Raw genomic sequence first — 22,159 nt, forward strand, 5'->3', positions numbered from 1 at the left:
ACATTAATCCTGACAGTGTGGTAATGGCATAAGAATAGATATAGAATCATAATAATATCAGTCAATAAAATAGAATAAAGAATCCAGAAATAAAAACACTCAGTCAATTGATCTTCAATAAGGTACCAAGACAATTCAATTGGGGAAAGAATAGGCTTTTCAAAAAATGATGCTGGGACAACTGGATATTTACATTATAAAAAAATGAAGTTGGACTGCTACCTCTCCTAATATACAAAATCTATAATTCAAGAAAGCTTTCCTGAGAAAAAGAAATTTGAAAATATATATTGAATCACCAGTGCTGATAATTACTATTGATTTAAAGAAAAATGTTTGAATGGAGGTTACTGATATGAAGAGGATGAAAGTGGATGAGATTTGGAAGGAATACTCAAGGGCCTCCCTGGAAATTAGTAATATTCTATATGCAAAGCTTGGTCATGGAGATACAGATGTTTGTATCATTGTTCATCTTTATACCTCTCACATACACTGGAGGTATTCTATTCTGATTATGTTCACTATTTACTAAAAGCAATTAAAATGACTACTACCAAAAGACAGCATCTAATGAGTGCCTAATAAAGAACATAGACAAAGTAGGGGAGAGTTATCCTACAATGAGGGTATGAGCTTTTAAGTTGAATAGTATAGTAATATCTAATGATTGCTGAGCTCTTATATACAATGCTGTTATCTAAAGTACTTTACATTCATTAATTAATTTGATCATCTGAACAATCCTATGAGATGCACACTATTATTTTCCCCATTTGGCAGATAAGAATAGTAAAGTACAAAGTAACTTATCTAATGTTTACAAAGTGAGATGGTAACCAAGAGGGAATTTGAATCCAGGCAGCCTAGCATGAGAGTTCATGCCCTTCATTTGCAATGCTCCACTCTCTGGGTAGTGGTGATGGTGGTGAAGCTGGTGGTGGTGGTGATGGTGGTGGTGGTGATGGTGGTGGTGGTGGTGGAGGTGGTGGTAGTGCTGGAGGTGGTGGAGGTGGAGGTAGAGGTGGTGGTGAGGTGTGGAGGTGGTGAAGGTGGAGGAGGAGGTGGTGGTGGAGGTGGTGGTGGAGTTGGTGAAGGTGGAGGTGGTGGTGAGGTGGTGGAGGTGGTGGAGATGGTGGAGGTGGAGGTGGTGGTGGTGGAGGTGGAGGTGGAGGTGGTGTGGTGAGGTGGTGGAGGTGGTGGAGGTGGAGGTGGTGGAGGTGGAGGTGGAGGTGGTGGTGAGGTGGTGGAGGTGGTGGAGGTGGAGGTGGAGGTGGTGGAGGTGGAGGGTGGAGGTGGAGGTGGTGGAGGTGGAGGTGGAGGTGGTGGAGGTGGAGGTGGTGCAGGTGGAGGTGGAGGTGGTGGAGGTGGTGGAGGTGGAGGTGGTGGAGGTGGAGGTGGTGCAGGTGGAGGTGGAGGTGGTGGAGGTGGTGGAGGTGGAGGTGGTGGAGGTGGAGGTAGAGGTGGAGGTGGAGGTGGTGGAGGTGGACGTGGAGGAGAGGGAGGTGGTGGAGGAGGTGGTCGTAGTGTAAGCAGCGGTGGTGTTGGTGTTAGAAAGTTTGGCGTCATGCCAGCTATTCACAAGGACAGTCGGGAGAAGTGCAGACAATTTTTGATATTAGTTTTATTGCTAATTTGGGGCCAGATTTGGAAATGCCTTGAATGCTATGCAGAAGTGGGGGTCTTTATCCTTTAATCAGTGGCAGGTATTGATCATTTTTCAGCAAGCAAGCTATAAGCTGAAAGTCATATTTAAAAAATGATAATAATAAACTGGGCTGGAAAGTTGATGAAAGAACTAAATGAAGGCAGAAAATCTATTTGCAGACTTTGGGGGAGGGAGGAATACCTGAATTTAAAAGAGATGACTTTGAACCAGGAGCCAGAATCCTCAAATACTTTTTTTTTTTTTTTTTTACTTTTTGGCCACGCCCTGAGGCATGTGGGATCTTAATTCCCCAACCAGGAACCGAACCCGCGGCCCCTGTATTGGAAGTGCAGAGTCTTAACCACTCGACCGCCAAGGAAATTCCTCAAATACTATTTTTGACCACAATGCTGAGCAGTTCCTGAGGGAAACTGTGTACAGAGGACCAGGCCCAGCAAATGCATGTCTTTAATACTACGGAGTCTTGACTCCTAACGAATGACATCTCTTGCTTGAAGCCAGATGGACGGATTGTGTGGAGAACTCTGTCTAACTGGAGGCAGGACTAGAACCTAGACCAAAAGGTGCCAAGAAGTCTCAGAATTCTTAAGCCTCCTCAGCCTACCCTTCTCATGGTGAGTGTGGTGAGAGGAGTATAAGAGGGGCAGCTCAGAGAGGTGAGAGCAAGCATCTGCAAGTGCAAGAGGGCCCAGAGCATCTCTTGAAACAGGCTTAACACATGCCCTCCTGCTACAATTTCATCCCTGGCGACCAGGTCATGCTACCCATCATGGACAGAAGTTGGGGAGAGAAGGGCTTCCAGCTGTACCTGCAATAGTCAAAGCATAGGTGATCTAAATGCTGATTATGGTGGTGGATATGGGAGCAGAAAAGAAGGACTTGATAAGAGATCATAATGACTGAAAGAATGGAACCATCAAAAATAACAGTTTTGAGCCAAAATAATGTGCCAAGAGCACTATGGGGACCAGAAAGAGATGCTTGCTCTGAGTAGACAATTATTCCTCCCTTTTTTTTAATGCATCACAGTATAGCAAAGCTCACCAAACTTAAACGAAATTTCAAATTCCTGCTGCACCATCTTGAAGGCTTCAACAAAGGCTAGTAATTCAATATGAAAGTTTCTCTACAGGTTTATGTCTTTTTTAATTTGGAGAGTTTTTTTTTAAAGGGAGTGTACATATAAGATACTCATACTTCTTATTATGAGGTAGGACAGAAAATGATAATGGTTTCTTAATAAAAAATAATAGTTTCTATTTCTTGAGTACTGATTTTGTTCCAAGCATTATGCTAAGTGTTTTATACACACTACAGCAATAATGCTCACAATAGCACTGCAAAGGCTATTGTTCTCATTTTGCTGATGAGGAAATTTAGGCACTGAGAAGTTAAAAATGTTAAGAAATTCGTCCCAAAACACATGGCTAGTAAATGGCCAATTCATGCTGCAAACCTAGATCTGACTTCAACATGTCTTATCTAGAGTTAACGAAATGGTGTTCATATTGCCTCTGATTTTGTTTTTCTAGTATCTATCAAACCTACAAGTTTTGCTCAGGTGGTCACTACAAAATTAAAAGGTGTTCTTTTAACTAGATCGCAACTCACTGGTTATTTAACTAAATTATTAATCAATCAGTTTAGTCAATACTCTTAATTCTTCATTTATTAAAGCATGAAATCGACCATGTGCCAAGCTTATCAATCTGCTGGAGAAACTGAAAATAGAGACTTTCCTTCCATGTCCCCAGTTTGTCATCCATGGAGAGACACACTTTGAGAAATAAGGTACAGCATTCCAAACGATGCAGAATATCACTACACAGCATACCAATTAGACCCTTATTATAGTACAGAATTCTATTCTGGAGTCACCAATTTGAGTCCGGTTTGGAGAAAGGCTACACCTAGTATGCAAAATGACGGCAATGATTGGGATGATAATCTAATGTAAACCCTACCACCAATTCTTGCAAAGAGACTAAGGCAGTAACTTTTTTTCTCATCTATATTTAAAATTTGTTTCTTTTTACCTTTTGAACCCCTTCATCCATTTCTCTCATCCTCCACCCCCCAACCTCTTGACAACCACCAATCTGTTCTTTGTATCTATGAGTAATAACTTTTTAAAAAAATTAAAACTATAGTAAGTCAACAATACTTCAATTAAAAAATAAATAAACGTTGTAAAGGATGAATAAAAGAATACATGTAAAAAATTAAACTTCAATTGATACAAACCAAAGACAATAACTGAAATAATTTTTCAGAATCAGTCAGACAAAATAGCTATTTTTCATTGCATCATTCAGGTACTTCCTTTCCCAAATAGTGATTTGGGCCTGAAAAACCCAAGTAATTAATTATTTCCTTTGCTTTAGCAGCAAAGATCTAGAATGATAAAAATATTTCAGACTGAAATTTTAGAAAGTAAAGTTAGAAGGAAAAAGTCACAGACCTGAGTTAGCTCAGCCTGCACGGGAACATTAATTCAGTAAATCTTCAAGTGCAGGAGAGGTTGCTGACCGCCTTGTCCACTGACGCGAGCAGAGAGGGGCAAGGCAGCACCGTGCCTGGCATGTAGCGGCTGCACAAGCAATTCATAATAACAAGGTCCCTTCCAAACAGGAACAATGCAGGAAAAGGTAACCCTCTTGGTGAGAGTTGTCTCTTGCTCAAAGTCGTTAAAAACCAAGTATAGTTTAGATCTAGGGATGACATTTCTTGGAATATTCCTCAAAGGGAGCCGGTTATGCTCCCAGCCACGCTTTGGGCCCAAAGCTGCTATTTCCTCATGAAAATTTGTCACTTTTATCTGGTCGCTGCCACCCACGTCATGCTCTATGATCTCAAGAAATGAAACTCACTTCCCTAAATCAATCACCAAAAGGGATTTTAGACCTAAGTGATGCTAAACTCAGAGAAAGGGAGAGAAAACGGATAGTGACTTCTTAACAAACTTCAATATTTTTCTCTTCAGTTTTATCTTAAAATCACATCTTTTCGATATTGGGGATGAATGTAGAACCCTTGGTAAGCCGTTTCATGAATGCTCAGGCTTCTGGCATTGAAAACAGAGTTAAAGTGATGAGGTAAAGGCCTTGCTTGGGAATGCAATGACTTAGAGGTGAGCTCAACAGCTCACATCTGCTGAATCTCAACCCAAATAATACTTTAAAATTTTGTCTCATCTTAAGTCACCAGGAGGATGTATCTTGTGATATTGCTCCATTTAATAGGGGATCTATCATTATTCAGAAGCATCAGGGACTTAAGCTCACATCTCACTGTAATAGCTTCCAATGCAGCCCTCAAATTAGTCACACAGAGAAATACACTGTGTATTGAAATACAACCATTTTCTGCATGTTCAGTAGAACACAGAAGATATTTTGTTTCACAAGTATAACATGATGATTTTTATGGGGGAGGTGAAGAATAATTTATCCAGTGGGGGAGGAATGTAATTAGCTTGAATAGAGAGTATTGGAATTGGGCCAGGACAACAGCCAAGTTACTGAAAAAAATATCCCATTTCGGACACCAAAAATTAAAATGGTGTCCCCCTGTAGAAGCTCGCATTCTCGTGGTTATCTTATCTCTCTCTCAAAGTAGAAAATATGTAATAAGGTACTAAAGGACTACATCAGAAATAACACTTGCAGGGGATCCACCGCATGCTAGACGCTGTGCTAAACGTTCTTAGTCTTCACGATTCCTCTGTGCCAGTCTGCACAGGCAAGCTCCCTCCACACCCCCAAAAATGCTTGTCCCTTGGCCCCCTCTTCAGCCTACAAGTGATCCCCAGTGGCGCAATGCTCTTTCAGAAAAACAGACCTGGAAAGAAAGAGGCCTGAGCAGATTGGAAATAGGCTGCGGCTGTGGACAGGAAATTCCAAGGTCCCTGGCACCCGGATGATGGCTTAATAGGCAGCATGGGTGCATAGAACACAAGCTCCAGGGGAGTGTGCCCCTTGAACTGCACACTCCTCAATGTGATGCCCAGAGGCGAGAACAGGGATTTCTAAAATGTGGAACCTGGTGCAGATCCCCATGTACCTTTCCACCTCCTGCCTTGGTCTAAGGCTAGTGCTACCAACCTGGGTCTAACTCAAAGCTTATGCTCTTAACCACTAGGCAAACAGTTTCATAGAACACAACTGGGTTCAAAAATTGCTGCCTGAAGGAGTGATTGCATGAGACTGGGGACCTGTCCTCTTGAAGTTTAGTAGAAAAATACTTGTATTTTATCTATGGAACAAAATTGAAAAGATGTCGGGCTAAAGGAGCAAAAGAGCTCTGATCATCACCAGTTTTCATACCTGTGACATTTGGTTAGACTTGCCTTGAGGTGTCCCGATGGCTTAGCTGTCAGGAAAGTCACTGGTTTCCCAGAGCGTGGGCTCCAGCCTGGGGCCTCGCCACCACAGTTCAGGACTCAGCGTTCTACCCATCTCAAACAGCTCAGAGGCAGTACTGGGTTATGCTGCTTAACCTGTTGTCTACTTTTCGGGGTGGATCAAGAAGAAAATAAAGGAACTGAAAGTCTGTCTAACCAGCATCAAAAACTATCTCAGCAGGGCCTCCTGGTAACAGGTTAAAGTGTTGTTCATTTGTATTGTGTTCAAATAAAATAACCCCTAAGTGTAAGGGAAGTAGAAATTTAGATTCTTTATTAGCCTTTCTACAACACAAGAAAAGGGATTTTTTCTTTTTTTTTTTTTTTTTATTGGTAGTAGGGTTTTATTTATTTATTTTTGGCTGTGCTGGGTCTTTGGTTCGTGCGAGGGCTTTCTCTAGTTGCGGCAAGTGGGGGCCACTCTTCATCGCGGTGCGGGGACCGCTCTTCATCGCGGTGCGCGGGCCTTTCACTATCGCGGCCCCTCCCGTTGCGGGGCACAGGCTCCAGACGCGCAGGCTCAGTAGTTGTGGCTCACGGGCCCAGCTGCTCCGTGGCATGTGGGATCTTCCCAGACCAGGGCTCGAACCCGTGTCCCCTGCATTAGCAGGCAGACTCTCAACCACTGCGCCACCAGGGAAGCCCGGATTTTTTCTTTTTTTGTTGAAGTATAGTTGATGTACAATGTTGTATTAGTTTCAGGTGTACAGCAAAGTGATTCAGATATATATATGTATTCTTTTTCAGATTCCTTTCCCATACAGGTTATTACAAAATATTGAGGACAGTTCCCTGTGCCATACAGTAGGTCCTTGTTGTTTACCTATTTTATAGATAGTAGTGTGTATATGTTACTCCCAAATTCCTAATTTATCCCTCCCCCACACTGAAAAAGGATTTTTAAAAAAATAATGTTTTCTTTTATGATTACAAAAAAATGACATGCTCTTGGGGAAAAATTTTTAAAATGTGGAAATGTACAATGAAAAGTCAATCATATTCCCACCGACCAAGACAATGACCATTAGTATTTTATTGCACTTTCACATTCTAAAATCATTACCAGTCACTTAATTACAGTTTCTCTTTTCATCTAACATTTAAATAAGCATTCTCCCATATTACTAACAGTCTTTGGATACATTATTTTAATAGCTACATTGTATCCCATTGTGTAGATTTACTTAGGGTTAACAAATTACTTAATTAACTCATTGTTCCCATGTTGTTTTCGGGCTTTGTTTTTTCCTGTTGTTTGTTTTTGCTTTTATTTTCGTTTTGATGAATAATATTGTATTTATTTCCTTATTTTGCCTTTAATATAATATTATGTGTGAATCTATAGAATATATAAACACATCAAATATATTTGAGGAAGTAGGATAACTGGGTCAAAGGGGCAGACTATTAAGGTTCTGCTAAATTGCTTTCTAAAACCAGGGATCCAGTTTAAACACCAGATTCTTATTCCACCTCTCCCATCAGCATGGAGCACTACAGTTTGTTTAAATATTTGACGACTGATAAGTAAGCATGGCATCTCATTATTGTAATCTGTATTTATAAGGAAAACAATTTAAATGAATGGAATTTTGCCACTTTTACCATTAAAATGTATTAAAAGATCATTTTATCTGATTGTCAAAAATATTTCCTGACTTCCAATCAATGATAAAGTCATGAAAAATATCTCTGAATTTACTTTGTTCTTAAACATTTTATTTATTGCTATTCCTAAAATCAGAGTTGTAGATGTCCTTGGCCTGGTCTACAGAAAGGGCAGACTTCGGGGTGCATGTCTAAAAACTTAAATGAGTTAAAATGATTCCATTTTATTCCGGAAAACTCTAGTCTATTCCCCCCAAATTCAACTTCTTAAGAATCATAGTGGCCTCTAGCACTAGCTGGAATTATTGCTTCTTATCTTTGAAGCTTATTATGAACTTTCATTTTTATTATACTTTCCATTCTCCAAAGTATTGCATGCCATGTGATTATTTTTCAAAACTCAAACATAATTTTTTGGTGGCGTCGATGAGGATTATGCCTTACCATTCAAGCTAACTGTATTTAAAAACAAGCACACAAAAAAGCACAAGGAAACAGGTATGAGGATTACCAGCTTGAAAGGAGACTCACTTGCTAGAAAAGCATCCACACACTAACTTCAGCAGGATGTGGGACTTTTGCCACTGACTTTTTTCTATTCATGGTCTCACTTGTGAACAGCAGAAGCGAACGGAGCTGGTTGGTGGTCTGCGCCTGTCCAGTCAATGCTGGGAAACTGTCAGGATTACAATGCTCCTTTGTTGGCTGGCTTGGCAGCGATGCCAAGAGCTGAATGGGCCACAGAGACTGAACTAGTTATGACGACTGCTGGGTCCTCCCAAATGACCAGAGGGCCTCCCCACCTCATTGCCCAGCCACCCTGGGATGACAGCATGGACGTGGAGATGCCCCAATTCCTCCTACCAATATGCTGCCCCAAGTTGGCCAATGGAGAATGCTGACTTCCTGATGATCAATCTAATTCAGTAGGGGTACCAAGCTCACTGGAAACTTGCAAAAAGAACGCAAAAGGGATAGAAAGTAAATCCTGAAATTGCTATGGTGTAATGATGTGCTAATCTCTCCCACTGAAATTGCACAGGGATTTTTGGAGATGGAGAGTAAAGGATTAAAAAATAAACTCAGAAGAAAACAGAAAAAGAAGCTCCCCTATGATGATATTCATGGGAAAACTCTGATCTGACCAATTTAGGTCATAAGGATTTTTATGTTTGTTTTTGACAAATCACATGTCCCAGAGCCCCAGTTTTCAGATTTAGATGCAGCCCCCAATAACAGAGAGAAGGAAACTGAAGATTATGAAGCAGGTAGGACAAAAAGATTATTAAACAAAAGATGACTTGTTTTCTAACAGCTTTCTGCTAACCCAGACCCCCTGGTTTTGTTTAAGAAGTCCACTGCCTTTGAAAATACACAGGGTCTTTTCAATAGCAAAAGATCAAATGATGTTAATCAGGCAGTGAGGCCTAACCCTTTAATGCAGCTGTCTCTTTACATTATAAACATCCTGGCTATACAAGCTGGAACAATTTTTATCTTAGCCTGTCTTTTCTTCTTCTTCTTCCTCTCTCTTTAAATTTTAGGTTTCACCAATCTTTCTTCTACCTCCTTTCTAACCCCCATCAAGGAACAATTTGTTGTGCCTTAGAACAAAGGAAGACAAGAAGATGGGGCAGTGAGTACATCCATCTCCCCGTTTTCAACTCCATGTCCTCCACACTTTTGAGTTGCTCATTGTAGACTACGTTCTAGTAGAAAAGCCACATCCACAGGACACTGCATGTAGCTCAGGGTTCTCCCTGCTCAACATCTCTGCTCCTGCTCAGCTATTGGTTGGGCCTGATGGGTTCAGTTCCACTTACCACAGTTATGGATACATTTACAGATATGATCAGCAGCTTTTTATTTTTTTTTGGATACAATCTTTGCTTCAGAAAGATAATAATCATATTTTGAATTCTGTAGCATGTTTAGCTGAAAGAAGAATTGATTGGGGTAGAAAGAAGGATGTATGACAGTTGTCTTCAGGTATTTGACCTACCACCCTGTTGACATAGGATTGGACTTCTATAGGAATACAGAACCATCACAGCAGTGATTCTTCAGTGGGAGTGGTGGTGGTGAGTAGAGACAGTTAGGGACGTCTTCAGTTTACATCTCTGCTGAGATGCTAATGTGTCTGCAGTAGAATGCCATTGTTATCCTGAGAGTTTGACCTATTTCTTAGGAGGGTTAGGATGGAAAAAATTGAGATGGATCAAACTGGACTATAAATTTTGCCAAATCAGTTGAACTATATGTAGTTCTCTTATCATTTTACTCCTAAAGCCCAACAGGGCCTGACATGTGGCAGATGCTCAAAAATGCTTTTCGAAGTATTATTTTGTTGATGAATTAAAACAAAACTTCAGGGAAGCAAATTTCACCTTAATATAAGTGGAATGATCTGATAAGCACTGTCCAAGGTGGCCTATGACAGACAGTGAGCTCTCCATCTTTGGAGGAGTTCAAACATAAACTGTGGATACTGTTATGTAAGCTGGGGGGGTGACCCGGTTTATGAGCTGAAAATAGCGGCAGCCCATTAGCCCCTGGCCCAGGAAAAGCTCCAACACTTTCTGCTGCATGACCATGAACAGATTCATTTTTTGAAGGGTATAAAAAGATGCATCCTGTAATATCATCAGTTTAAGCCAGGAACCAAATCCTTATGCTCTGCTTTCTGGGAGTTTTGTTCAATTTGAGCCACAGTTTATTAAATCCTAGGTTTTTAATTTCTATTCATAATACTAAAGGTTTTTTTTTTTACTAAGAATAATACTTGTACCTTTGAAACTCTTCGTGGACATGGTCTTCTTCACTAGAGCACCATTTGAATGCTGATACGTATTAGTCTAGAGCTGTGGTTGATAGGTCCTAAAAACCCAGTTCCTTCTTCCTACAGAACCAAAGGCTTCTAAACCCATCTCTTTGTTACACTAATTTGGAACCCAAATTTCCAAATTAACTTAAGAATGGCCCACAAGAGAATTTCAACGCTTCTTGAAACATTGGAAGTCTTTTAAGATTTTCCCTTCCCTTCTCCTGTTCTTCCTTTTCCTCCTCCTTCCTCTTCTTTCTCTTCTCCTCCTTCTTCTTTTAATTCTGAATGAAGTTTATCATCTCAGGAAATGTGGTACCTTGATAATCTCTTTGATATCCATGCATCCCACGTTGATTTACACTGAACAACTGTGGTCCATTAAAAAAACTTAATAAGTGGAAGCCTCGTGCCCAACCATAAGATTTGCTGTGATGATCTTCTGGTGAAGAGCGCCACCTCTCAACAGCAAACCAAGGTGGCCTTTCTGTGGGCCAGAGTCGGAGGAACCGTCCGCCAGAAGAGTGAATCAGGGATTGCTAGCATTTTCTCCTTGCACGGCATTCAATTACCTTTTGGACCAACAATGGTAAAGTACCTGAGATTGTACCTCATGACTGTTTTAGCAAGAGTATCTCTGGGCTTTAAAATTATTATTCACTATCTATGAATTCACTTTTAAAAGACAGTAATTCTTAATCTATTTCTCAGTCTGCACCATTCTTTAAAATCTTGGATTTTTTACTGAATAAAACAAGTCTCCAGACTTTATTCAGATTAAGAATTATTTCTTAGCATTTTAGGGATCTCACAGGTCTTCTAGGCTCCTCTTGTTACAGGTGCAGAAGGTGAGGTCTGGAGTAGACCAGGGATGGCATATACCTCCCCTGTTGACCCCACACCTGTTGACTACTACCCTCAGGCCCTCCCCTTTGGGCCACATTCCCCTGTCTTGGGTTCCCAGAATTTTGCAGTTTAGAGGGTAACTGGAAAGACTGTGACTGTACTGAAACTAATTGTGATATCTTAGGTCATAGGCATTTTATCTTTATAACTTTATCATGTTCTGTTTGTGCTAATAAAGTACAAATCTCTCTATTCACAACACATAAAAAACCACAGATGTTGATTCTAAATTGAATTCTATTAATCACTGCCTATGCCTCTAAAATCATTCATGTAAAATTTTTGAAAGAGCATTTTAGATTCTTCTTCCTTTGTCAGGACTTGTAAGTGATTTAAAATATATACCTGCATGTATTATTTGATGTTAATACAGTTTTTCCTAAATAGCATGCTTGACATTTAACAGAGATTTTTGGAGCTAGTGTATTCTGAGTGCCAATGGAGGGAAATTTACCTTATAATATATGATTTACTATAAAGGGGTGTTGCTACTGCAGAAGAAAGGCAAGGAGCGAAGGATGAGAACTTTGGGTTCAAGTCCAGTGTCTGACACTTAGCGGCTCTGTGAATTAACCCCAGAAAAACTCTCCTGGTGGAGGCATGTGTGTTGCTCGCAGGGACGGGGGGTGGAGAGGAAGGAGTGGTAAGAAACTCTACGCTGCCTTTCTCATTGAATTGTTGTTAGCATCAAGGGCAATGATATAGTTGAAAGTTCTCTGAAACTTATAAATCAAAGTCAAGTTAGTATTATAATGGCCAGAGCATTTGCTTGCTGCCATGTAGCATGTGAAGCGGAAGTCATATGTTTAAAGGTTAAAATCTGGGCTCTTTGATCTGCCCATTTGGATGGAATCCTAACTTCACTACTTCCTAGCTGTGTGCCCTCTGGTGAGTTACTAAACCTGCCTAAGCCTGACATCCTGAGGGAATGTAAATTGGTGCTGCCACTATGGAGAACAGTATGGAGGTTCCTTATAAAACTAAAAATAGAGCTACCATGTGATCCTGCAATCCCACTCCTAGGCATATATCTGGAGAAAATTTTAATTTGAAAAGGTAGGGAATTCCCTCGCAGTCCAGTGGTTAGGACCAGGCACTTTCACTGCGGAGGGCCCAGGTTCAATCCCTGAAAAGATACACGCATCATAATGTTCATAGCAGCACTACTTACAACAGCCAAGACATGGAAGCAACCTAAATGTCCATGGACAGAGGAATGGATAAAGAAGATGCGAGATATATATATATATATATATATATATGTAATGGGATACTACTCAGCCATAAAAAAGAACAAAATAATGCCATTTGCAGCAACATGGATGGACCTAGAGATTACCATACTAAGTGAAGTAAGTCAGAAAGAGAAAGACAAATACTACACGATATCACTCATATGTGAAATCTAAAATATGACACAAAGGAACATATTTACGAAACAGAAACAGACTCAGACATAGAAAACAAACTTATGGTTACCAAAGGGGAAAGGGTGTGGGGGAGGGATAAGTTAGGAGTTTGGGATTAGCAGATACACACACTATATATATATAAAATAAACAACAAGGTCCTACTGTATAGCACAGGGAACTACATTCAATATCCTGTAATAAACCATAATGGAAAAGAATATGAAAAAGAATATATATATATATATAACTGAATCACTTTGCTGTACACCTGTAACTAACACAACATTGTATTGTAAATCAACTACACTTCAATAAAAAATAAATAAAAGATATAGTACAATGATGCATGCAAGGCACCAAGTGGGATGTCCAGCCCACAGCAAATAAACATTAGTTTGTTTTAGCACTATGAGATTCCTGGCTTTTTCTGTTCATACAGTTCTGTGGGATAAATAATCTGGGAGAGTTGGGCCTTTTAGCCCTTAAAATATTTTACTTAGGTCTCCCTCCCCTATGACTAGAGCTCTAGCTGAGACATCGCCTCAAAGGACACAGAGCAAATGAAAGTGTCATGAAACAAAATTATGAACAGAAGGATTCATAAGTTTGAGGGATAAATCCAAGAATATCTGCTTTTTACTCTGCCCTCCCTACTCTCGTCTTCAGAACCATGTCCCTTACAAAAAATTTCAACTCCAAGAGAAGAGTCGATTTCAGGATGTCTTCTTGACTCTGTTCCTAGTAAGCGTCCCAGTAATCTTAGACCCTTTATAAACCTTATGAACTTATAAATAAGTCATTGTTTTAAAAATTGTTATAAATAACTTGGTTCATTTACCCTATTTCTTCTTTTAGATTATGAACTTTGTGAAGCCTAGCCTCTTCCTGTTTTTCTCACTGTACCCAATGTTTAAGTTCCATGAATGATCCAAAGATCATTAATGCCTTAACATTACATGCACTTGGACTCATGTTGTGCTTTTATCACCTACTTGTTGGGTATCCTTGGGAAGGTTGCTTCAATTCTCTGAACCTTGGTTTCTTTGCTCATAAAACGAAGGCAACCTTGCAGAGTTCTCACGAATCTTGGTAGTAATACCTGGAAAGCCCTTAACACATAAGAAGACTTCAATAAAAGGTCACAATCAGTGTTTCTCTCCTTTAAGTTGTCTGATATGATTATTATCACCACGGTGGTCACCATTTCTATGCCTATCATTGGCCCAGATTCCCAAGAACGAAAGGAAAACAGAAGAAAGGATATAGAAAAAGCCAGAGAAGCATGATGAGAGCAGAAAGATTTTGCTAAAACCAAATCAGCAAACACAGGACAGTAAATGTATTCCACCCTCCAAAGGTGACAGTGGCTTCATCATGCTCGTAAAAGAGAACACTGGTGAGACAGTGCCACTTAGTGGTGGTCTCTTAATATTACATGCAGCGACTTCGTACGCGGTAGGGAAATACTAATAATTGCCAAAGGAGCCTCCAGTTTATTCCTCTTGTCTCTTTTGAGGTGGGGATGTACCGCTTGTGCATTCCTCTCTCTCACCCATCCTGAGTGGGGCTGTGGACAGCGCTGTGCTCACAGACCTGCTCAGCAGCACTTTGTTATTTGCTTGTTACTTCTACATTAATAGTCAGATCCTCTCTGGGCTTATAAATTAGCTCATTAGCAACAAGTCAGCAATCCAACATATTAATCAATCACAAAGTAACAAAGGATGATGAGATTCTTGACATTTGCAAGTTAAGCTGTGGCCTTGATCACCATTTCCCCATCTGCAAAGAAGGAAGAAAATACTCATTTTTTTATAAGTTTATCAAAATTAAGTTCATAAAATTATGAACGTTTAAGGAAGAATGTTTTATCTATCATGATAGTGCATTCTGCAGTTACTTACTCAAAATTAAAATCTTTTAAACACAATGATGAGTGAGGAGTTTTACAGTGCTCTACAGACATTCAGTCCCGAGTCCCTGGGAAAGAGAAAATAAGCAGATTCGATTAACTTTATATTATTTATTCACTTGTTCATAGTAGGATCTATGAAGACAAACTAACTCCACCAATGAAAGAAAAATCCAATAGCCCAAGTATAAAGCAGCATACCCTTCACCTGTAAGGAAATCTTTTTTTAAAGTTTAGAATTTTAGAATTAGAAGGCACTTTAAAAATTAGAAGGTTCAGCTCCTTCTTTTACAGATGACTCTGTTTATCTAACTCACATATTTTGTGATTTTGTCTTTTACCCTTGACTGCTGTGTTAGGATTTGTTACAGAGCAGTCTGGTTCTATTAACAAGTCAGGCTGTAAAACACCTTCTACAATGTGTCATTTATTTGGAGAGAGGGAGCCTGGGAGAGAATTAGAAACAGCTGAAGGCATCTACAAGCCTATCGCTGCTCCGGTTTTAAAGGCAGTTTAAAAGCTCAGATGAAGAGAGAATAGGCAGAAACAGAAAGTTAGAGCAGGACAGAGGCTGCTGCTGTCTCTCTGGCCCTAGACGGGCCCTGGCCTCAGAGACAGGAAGGACCATCCCTGCAGTCTGATATGCCTCCTCCCCAACACCCTGCCACCCAGCCTCACGTGGGCATGGAAGGAGAGGGGAACACATGTGTCCCAATCCTGAATGCCCTTGCTTTATAGAAATGCCATGGCTTTTGGACCAATGGCATCTCTTCTGGTAGAAGTTGGAAAACATCTCCCAGATAGACTGATTTTGTTCATTAAATTAATATTTTTGAGCTCCTGACTTGGGCTATTCTACAAATCTCTCAACGATTTTCAGGCCTTTGGGCAAGGTGATTCCATCCCTGAAGGGCATCTCCTTTTTACACCTCCACCACCACCATCACCATCTTCTTGTCACCACATCTAGGGGAATGTCGTGCTAGGTTCTAGGTTCTGAAGATAAAAGATGGATCAGACAGAGTGTCTACCCCCAGGAACCTTTCTGTCTAGTATCACCATCATGACAAAACTGCCTGAGAAATATTCCCTGAGCTCAGAAATGTACTTCGAAAAAGTTAAAGAATTCTTCTGTGGCTTCGTGGTTTGTCATTTGATTTTCGCACCTTCTGAGGTCAAGTCCCACTTTGAAATGACAGGGGCAACCACCAGAAAAGAAACTTGACCTAATTTGTAAGCTCAAAAATTACCATTTCAATTAAGTTGAACCAAAGACACATGCAGAACCTGATTTGTCCCTAGAGAAAGCTTGAGATGCACTTTACCTAGAAGAAACTTTCTGTTCCATATCCCCTTCCAAGCTCTGAAATATGATTCCTTGGCAATATAGCCACTTCAGTATTTACATAATAATGGCATATTCTGACACAGCCTCTCTCTCTCTGTGTGAAATGATCTCCCCACACGGGAGAACTTGATGACTTCCAGGATTCCCACACTGCTATTCTAGAAAGTCCTAGGAGGCGGTATGGATACTAGAAAATACATGAGCTGTGGTGCTATAAAGTTCCAGTCCTGACACAGCAACTTAATAGGTGTACAATCTTGGGCAAATTATTTAACCTTTCTGAGCCTGTTTCCTCACCTGCAGAAAGCAGATAATGATACTCTGAAGGATGGTACAAATTTGAATAATATGGCAGAACTCCTAGTGAAGTGTCTGGCACAAATGAGGTGTTCTTTAAAGAAAGGTATCATCACTGCCATCTAAATACTCCTTGTACTCACTTCCTGATACCCTCTCACAACGCCATGCAAGACCACCTGCCTGTCCTGTGCTTTCAGTGAGGCCAAACCCTTCAGTTTTAGTATCTGTCCTTATATCTAATTGTTTTCCTAGAGTCAATGTTCGTTGCCACCACTTGTAATATTCACCACTTGCTGCTTTTGTTGTTTGCTGTTCCCTCGCTTGTTTTCTTCCCTCTTCCATCAAACTTCCTCTATACTTCCTGGCCTGAATGTTGCTGTGGTTTGCCTTTTATGACTCTTAAAAAGCACTGAAGTATCTCTATTCTTTCTGAACATTAAACCAAGAGACCGTTAAGTGCCATCTTGGACCCAATCCAATCAGGTTTTGGTTCAATGGCTTAAAGCTGGATGCTCTGGTTCAGTTTGTCTTCTTTTTCCTGTTAGACACACTTTAAAAATTCCCCGCGCCCCCCCTTTAATCCTCTGGGTTCCATGCCACTCCAGATGTATAAGATTACTAGAATTTTGGCCTCTGGGATAACTGAGGTGTTGCTACAAAACATATAGGTTTACTCTTTAACAGTTAGGAATGTGCTAGAACAATAGCATTTCTTTTTTTTTTTTTTAAATAAATGTATTTATTTATTTATTAAACTAATTAATTTATTTATTTTTGTCTGTGTTGGGTCTTCGTTTCTGTGCGAGGGCTTTCTTTAGTTGTGGCAAGCGGGGGCCACTCTTCATCGCGGTGCGCGGGCCTCTCACTATCGCGGCCTCTCTTGTTGCGGAGCACAGGCTCCAGACGCGCAGGCTCAGTAGTTGTGGCTCACGGGCCTAGTTGCTCCGCGGCATGTGGGATCTTCCCAGACCAGGGCTCGAACCCGTGTCCCCTGCATTAGCAGGCAGATTCTCAACCACTGCGCCACCAGGGAAGCCCACAATAGCATTTCTTTTAGTTAGAAGTTGAAAAAAAAAATTCCAAATTGTTGAAAGCTGCATATTATCAGAATTGTTTTCTGGCTTTCTTTTAATATAATTTATTCTATATATTACTTAACTTGGCTGCTGTTTTATAGGAGTAACTATTTTTCTTTATTTAACAGGAAAATGCTACTGCTGAGTACGTATGATAGTATCATTTCTTTTTCTGTGTGCGGAGAAGGATTCTGCTACCTGGTCTAAGACACCTGATAGGTCACCGTGTAGCAGCTCCCAAAACAGTGGCTGGCATCACGGACCTCTGTGAAATTCACCTGGAACCCTGCCCTATTCCTGATGACGCATGCTGATGGACAGGGGAAAACTGTAACTTCAGTCACTCTAGAGGGATAATAGTTCCAGTCTGTTCCATCTGAAAAGGATGGAGTGATAGAGCAGCTGAAGATTCTTGTACAATTATGAAACACCTTAGTCACTGAAGGTGGGCATCAGTGGAGAAGATTTGGGTGCTTGCCAGAAAACTGGTGTAAGGGATTATTAACTCAGATAATAATTTAAAACAAAAAACAAAACAAAACAGTAATGTTGTCTTTATACATGCAGAACCCCTCCACTCTGTAATCCAGATGTGTCCAGGGGTGACTCTAACACACCCATTAATGGCAATTAGCTTGGAGCCAAACTGTTCTTGCTCAGCTTAAGGTTAACTGTTAAGAAGGCACATCTTTCTTGGCAATGTCCTGCCACCACCCTCAGCCACCACAGACAGGGTACACTCTACAGCTGCTCATTTGAGCAGAAAGCCCTCCCTTACCTCTGTCGTTAATGGCTGGTTTTATGGGGGACTGGTGCCCACTCTGACTTTTTTGCTGCACTGTAATACCGCACCACCGGCAAGAAAAGTGGCAAAAGAGAACAAAGCCCAATCTCTTTCCCTTGAGCAAATATTCCTTTTGTAATATTCCTCCACTCCCAGACATACTATCCTACATTTTTCTTCGGGGAGCTGAATTGCTCTGCTTAACCTAGTAACTTAACTGATCAAAGCCTTCCTCGAATTCCCCTCATCTTTCCAGAGTCTCTGTGGCCAACCTCCAGAGCCCTTCTACACTACTTTAAAAAGGGGTTACATGTGAAAATTGTGTGTTTACTTTATTTCCTCACTCATTTTAATATAAATGTAACATCCATTTTCTGCCAATTATAATTCATCAACAATAGGAAGAGTTTAATTTTAAGCATTTTCATTTTGGACCTATAGACTGCAGCTTCTTAACCGCAACATTAGTGACATTTGCGCCAGATAATTCTTTGTTGTGGGAGGTTGTTGTGTGCTTTGTGGGAACTTTATTAGCAGCCCTGACATCTGCCTTTTAGATGCACACTCCCCTGCTTCGTGACAACCAGACATGTCTCCAAACATTGCCACATGATCGGGGCAAAGTCACCCCGAGATTGAGAGTCGCTGATATAAACCAACTATTAACCTTTTTATCAATGAAGATATAGCAGGCAGAAGCATCATTTCTTCCTTGGGTGTCTAAAGGAAAAAAAGAAAAGAAAGTAGGTTTTGGTCAGACATGGTCTCTTTTCTTTCATCAGTTCCTAAAAGTATTTTTTTTTTTTAAACTTTGGTTTGTTTGTTTATTTATTTATTTATTTATTTATTTATGGCTGTGTTGGGTCTTCGTTTCTGTGCAAGGGCTTTCTCCAGTTGCGGCGAGTGGGGGCCACTCTTCATCGCGGTGCGCGGGCCTCTCACTATCGTGGCCTCTCTTGTTGTAGAGCACGGGCTCCAGACGCGTAGGCTCAGCAATTGTGGCTCACAGGCCTAGTTGCTCTGCGGCATGTGGGATCCTCCCAGATCAGGGCTCGAACCCGTGTCCCCTGCATTGGCAGGCAGATTCTCAACCACTGCGCCACCAGGGAAGCCCTAAAAGTATTTTTATAAATGTTTTCTGGGCAAATTTTCTCAGATCAATCCATTGCTATCTGTTCTCTTGCCCAATGCTTTACCTAAATGACAGTACATGAAATCTATTTTATACACAGGATCTCATTTAATTTCCACAGTAATAAGATGTGGTACTCACAGCCAGTTAGCTGGGAAGCAGCAGGGTGTCATGGAAAGGAAGATTTGGAGGAAGACAGGCCAGAGCTTCAATTCTGGCAGCCCTGTTCACTGGCTATGAAAACTTAGAATAGATACATGAATATGTATAACTGAATCACTTTGCTGTACACCTGAAACTATCACATTGTTAATCAACTATACTCCAATATAAAATAAAAAGTTAAAAAAAAAAAAGAAAGAAAAGTCAGGCCAGTTCTTCAGCTTCTGTGCCACTCAGTTTTCTCTTGGAAATGTGTGATTATTATCTTGGAGCAATGTTGGGTGAATTAAAATGAGGAAAGATGTGTGACAATATATCTCACTTAGTGGAGGCTTAAGCAGTGATAGCTTTTTTTTATTAGAACACCAAGACCAGAGCTTTGTGGACTACCCCACAGCTGCATATTGAAGCAGCTTTCTCAATAGCAGCAGATTTTGCCCCCATTCTGGTCACAGACCTCTTTAAGGATCTGATAAATAGAAAAACCCTCAAATGCAACACAATTTCAGGAGATTTCCATATTCCCCAGAAGTGTATATTAAACCCAAGGGATGAATCCCTCTAATGAGAGCCTTCTGATTTCACCTTTTCTTCTAGTTGACTCAGTAAGTGATATAAATTGTTTTCCTTGCCCATTGCTTTAAACTGGCACCCCCTTCTGGGGAAACAAATGGGTTCCAAGTCCCCTGATGTTAGTGGTTGGCCAACACGGCTTTGAAATAAGCCATCGGTCTGGTAGAGTGCAAACAGGCTTGCCAATCTCCCAGCAATAGACATTTAGCATCAGAGAGAAGTAAACCTTTGACGTGTTAAACGCCTCAGATACAGAGGTTGCATATTACTACAACATAACCCAGTCTAGACTTCACTTCCTATTTCAGTGAGAAAATAGAGGCAATCAGAAGAGAACTCCACAATCTCCCACGACCACAACTGTCGTTAATTAGTCACCATATATTCTCCCTTCCTCATGTTTTATGGATGAATGCTCCATATTCCTAAGACCAATCTTTCATCTCGTACCCTAGATTGTATCCTCTTCTATCTACTCAAGGCCGTCATTCCAGTATTTCTCTCCTTTGTCTCCTACAATACATCATTAATTTTCCCTCTCTATTAGATCACCTCCATCAGTAAACAAAAATACTGTAACATCTCCTGTCTTAAAAAGAAATCTTTCCTCCAGTAGCCCCACTCATTTTAAATGAGTTGCATTTCTCACTCCTGTTCTCTCTGGAACCATCTCCAGGTAGGGTTCTGCTTGCCCCAACAGACCAAATCTGCTCTTGTCAAGGTCAGTAGTGACAATGAATTTGCTAAATCCAGTAGTCAAATCTGTCTTTATCTGATACAATGTTGACTTAATCGATCACATTCCTTCCTTCTTGAAGTATTTTCTTCATTTGGCCTCCAGAACACAACCACGTCTTAGTCCTCTACCTAGTTCACTGGCCACTTCTTTCTGGTCTCCCAAACTCTAAACGTTGGTTTGCCTGAGAGCTGAGGCTTCACACATCTTTTCTTCTTCATCCACACTTTTCCACCAGGTGGTCTCATCCAGTTGCTTGGTTTTACAAACCATCTTATGTGCTGATGACACAAAGTTGTCACCTTTCCCCTGACCTCCTGATTTATCTCTCTACTAGGATCTCTAATAGGTATCTCAACATGTCCTAAACTAAATTTCTGATTCCTACCCTTCCCCACAACCTACTCTTCTTGCAGTTTTCTCTGGCTCAATACATAGCAACTCCATTCTTTCAGTTGGTCAGGCCAAAATTCATGGAGTCATCCTTGACTCCTCTCTTTCTCTCGTACCCCATGTCCAATCTGTCACAAATCCTGTTAGTCCCACCTTTAAATTGTACCCCAAATTTAACATCTCACCACCTCCACTACTAGAATCCTGGATTAAACCAAAATCATCTCCCCAAAGAATTACTTCAATAGACTCCTAACTGGTCTCCCAACTTCCTTCCTCCCTATACAGTCTATTTTCCATTTACCCTCTCTCATTGAGTCCTTCAGTATGCATGTCAGTAAGTGCCTTTAAAAACTGGTACCATCGGTTGTTGATAGAATTAGGACAGATAGTTGAGACAGGCCCTGACCAACTTTTGGGGATTCTTCAGCACTTGAGGTGTCAGGGGGTTGTGATTTCAACATGGAATTGTATTCACTCCCTAGCCATTTACACTAATCTCTAAAGTCCTCTAGCTATGGCTAGCCTCCAAACCTTCCAGTACTTTTGTCACTCCTAACTAATGTCTCCCTTCCAAAGCATTTTCCTTGTGCCTCTGTTAAAATGTTTATAGATTGCTTGCCTTGAAGTAGAGCTCCTTATCTCTCCCTCTAGTCAGAGGTTGAATTGCTAAAAGGCAAGATTTTGGTGCATTATGGCATAACCTTCCTCCACCTCCTCCACACCCCAACCCCTCTGCCCCTCCCCAAGGAACCGCAATCCCTTTAAAAGTTTGATGGAGTTCAGTTGAACGGAGTTTAGCAAACAAGTAATGCATACCTAGATGTTCCAAGTACAGTGCCTCTGCCTTGGATGGTGCGATGCCCAACGGCAGCCACTAGGGCCAGGAAGGTGAAAGAGTGGAAAGAACGCCCGGAGAAAACCA

At 40.8% G+C, this 22,159-nt stretch overlaps 1 long non-coding RNA gene across 1 annotated transcript; it reads right to left on the reverse strand.

Moving 5' to 3' along the window:
* Positions 1-14,247: 14,247 nt before the first annotated feature.
* On the reverse strand, positions 14,248-22,151 carry LOC118905351. Its single transcript, XR_005022207.1, has 4 exons — positions 22,054-22,151; positions 18,906-18,958; positions 14,723-14,798; positions 14,248-14,600 (listed from the first exon to the last, which is right to left on the reverse strand). It is a non-coding gene; the product is annotated as an uncharacterized LOC118905351 (long non-coding RNA).
* Between the last annotated feature and the right edge of the window lie 8 nt (positions 22,152-22,159).

This window comes from Balaenoptera musculus, chromosome 12 (assembly GCF_009873245.2).
Source record: "Balaenoptera musculus isolate JJ_BM4_2016_0621 chromosome 12, mBalMus1.pri.v3, whole genome shotgun sequence".
NCBI classification, from domain to species: domain Eukaryota; kingdom Metazoa; phylum Chordata; class Mammalia; order Artiodactyla; family Balaenopteridae; genus Balaenoptera; species Balaenoptera musculus.